Below are 3,221 nucleotides of genomic sequence, written 5' to 3' on the forward strand. Positions count from 1 at the left end.
GCCATGAGGTCTTAAATACATTTTCATTTTTACTAAAAAGGCGCTGACCGTGACATTATATGGTCAACATACTCTCAACATGCTTCATGATCTTTAAATGGCAGGGATGTTTACAACAGCTCATGAAATCACTGACAGCTGTAAATACCACACAACAGTCCTCACTCTTTTCTGATTACTGAAACAATGATTCTGGGTGGGAGAGATATGTAGATCCGGTGGGTTTTATTTAGTCTGGACAGAACTGGCCTGAAGTTTTACAGTAGGAGGACAGTTCAGAGTCCCCCTTCAGATTGCCTTTTATGTCACACTTTATCTGTGTGACAGAGCTCTACTAAAAAGAGAGGGGATGTAGGCAAAGACCTCCTTTTATTGAACTCTAGCTCCAGTGACAACACTACTAGTGCCTTTTAAAGGCTGTTTCCAGGAAGGAAGGGGAATCACCTGTAACTATTTCCCAGCCTGCTCTTCCCCATCTTATTCTTTAAAGAACATTTTTGCAACCTCAGCTTTTCTGTAGAATATATTTTCTGTGTTTGAAAGTGAGGGAGAGGATAAATTCATCACATTTAAAATGAATGTTATGAATGGGGTTTATTTATACTCATTGGTGTTCAAGTTCATTCATAAGCCACCACTACTATTCAATAAACTATATTAGCAAAAAGATAGCCCTCTGTATCAGAAGGGACAGAAAAAATGATACAGAGATATTGAACAATGAGAACAATGAAACACAGTGATTAGGTACCTCAGGCCATCAGAGATTTAACAAGTGCTTAGACTGCCTTCAATGTTATGAAGAAGGGAAGTTTTCAAGTTGGATTTCAAAGGAGATAACATAACTTTTTAGATATTCATAGCAGGCTTCCTTAAAGGATGTGGGAACAAAATATGGAGTGTCTGAAAATATAAAAAAACTTCACCTAAAAGATGATTCTCATTCATAATTGATTTTTAAACTTTTTAAAAAATTATTAATATGAAAACATGATTGCTGTCTGGCTCACTGCTGATCCTCCCACATGCCCAGTGCATCATAGCAGTCTTGGCTTGGCTGTGCGTTCCAGCTGAGCTGGAGTGTGGCAAGAGCTGGGTGGTATGAGCAGGGCAACCAAGAGAAATATGGATTCTTATTGGCCTTACAGATCTTCAAAGTACTGTATGAACTGAGACGGATGCTGGTGATTGGGTTAGGAGCAAGTCTGAATCATTGCTACCAGGGTTCCCCAAAAGGTTGTGGGATCAATAACTAAAGTACATCTACATCAATGCATGCAGCATGGGCAACAAACAGGGAAAACTATGACATAGATGCCATCATGGAAACATGGTAGGATTGCTAGTGCAACTGGAGTGCTGCCATGGATGGCTATAAACCCCTCAGAAAGGATAGGCAAGGGAAGAGAGGTGGTAGGGTAGCCCTGTGTGCTGGGGGGTGTTTTGATTGTCCGGAGCTTAATGATGGTGATGATAGCATTGTGTGTTTATGGAAAAGAATCAGGGGGAAGGCCAACAAGGCAGATATCATGGTGGGAGTCTGTTATAGATCACCCAGCCAGGATGAAGACACAGATCAAATAGTCTATAAGCAGCTGGGACAAGTCTTGCAATCACTAATCCTTGTTCTCGCAGGGGACTTCAATTTACCAGATGTCTGCTGGAAAAGCAATACAGCAGAGAGAAGATAGAGAGGGCTTGGAGCAGAAGAGCTCCAAGGGCTAGGAGCCAACTAGGGAAAGTGCCCTTCTGGACTTGTTTTTTTGTAAGCAGAGGAAGACTTGTGGGTAATCTGGTGGTTGGAGCCAATCTTAGACATAGTGATCACAAAATGACAGTTTTCAGTTCTCAAAGAGGTAAGGAAAGGGGCCATCAGAACTCTTACACTGGACTTCTGTAGAGCTGATTTTGGCCTGTTTAGGAGACTGGTTGACAGAGCCCCTTGGGAAGCAGTCCTGAAAGGCAAAAGGATCCAAGAATGCTGGACATTCTTCAAGAAGGAATGCTTAAAGGTGCAGGTCTTCCCCATATGCCAAAGGACAAGCCAGTGTCCTTTGGAAAAAGACTAGCCCGGCTGAACAGAGACCTTTGGCTGGAACTGAGGAGAAAAAGGAGCATTTATGACCTTTGCAATAAGGGGCAGGCAACTTGAGGACTACAAGGGTGTTGTGAGTTATGCAGGAAGAAAATTAGAAGGGCCAATATGCAACTAGAACTTAATCTGGCTACTGCCAAAAAAGGCACTAAAAAAATTTCTATAAATATATTAAGAGAAAAAGGAGGTGTAAAGAGAATCTCCATCCTCTATTGGATGCACATGGGGGAGCATAGTGAAAGAGGATGAGAAAAAGGCTAGGATATTTAATGTTTTCTTTGCCTTAGTCTTTAATAGAAAGACCAGTTGTTCCCCGGCTACCCAGTGTCATGAGCTGGAAGACAGGGAAAGGAAGCAGAATGAAAATGGCATAGTCCAAGGAGAAATGGTCAGCAACTTGTTACACCACTTAGGAATCTACAAGTCTATGGGGCTGGATGGGATCTACCCACGGGTACTGAGGGAGCTGGCGGAAGTGCTTACCCAGTCACTTTCAGTCATTTATCAGCAGTCCTGGTTAACTGGGGAGGTCCCAGTTGACTGGAGGTAAACAAATGTGGTACCAATCTACAAGAAGGGGCAGAAGGAGTATCCAGGGAACTACAGGCCTGTCAGTCTGTCCTCAGTGCCACTAACATTGTGTTCAGTTTTGGGGCCCCTCACTACAAGAAAGACATCAAGGTGTTGTAGCGTGTCCAAAGAAGGGCAATGAAGCTGGTGAACAGACTAGAGAACAAGTCCTGTGAGGAGCAGCTGAGGGAACTGGGGTTGTTTAGCCTGGGGAAAAGGAGGCTCAGGGGAGACCTTCTGACTCTCTACAACTACCTGAAAGGAGGTTGTATCGAGATGAGGGTTGGTCTCTTCTTGCAAGTAACAAATGATAAGGCAAGAGGAAATGGCCTCAAATTGCACCAGGGGAGGTTTAGACTGGATATTAGGAAAAATTTATTCACCAGAAGGGTTGTCAAGCATTGGAGCAAGCTGCATAGGGAAGTGGTTGAGTCACCATCCCTGGAGGTATTTAAAAGATGTGTAGATGTGGCATTTAGGAACATGGTTTAGTGGTGGACTTGGCAGTGTTAGGTTAACAGTTGGACTCAATGGTCATAAAGGTCTTTTCCAACCT

The sequence above is a fragment of the Neopsephotus bourkii genome, unplaced genomic scaffold (assembly GCF_033783945.1).
Source record: "Neopsephotus bourkii isolate Nb327-2 ecotype Australia unplaced genomic scaffold, CSIRO-AGI_Nbou_v1 NB_1526, whole genome shotgun sequence".
Taxonomy (NCBI): Eukaryota; Metazoa; Chordata; class Aves; order Psittaciformes; family Psittacidae; genus Neopsephotus; species Neopsephotus bourkii.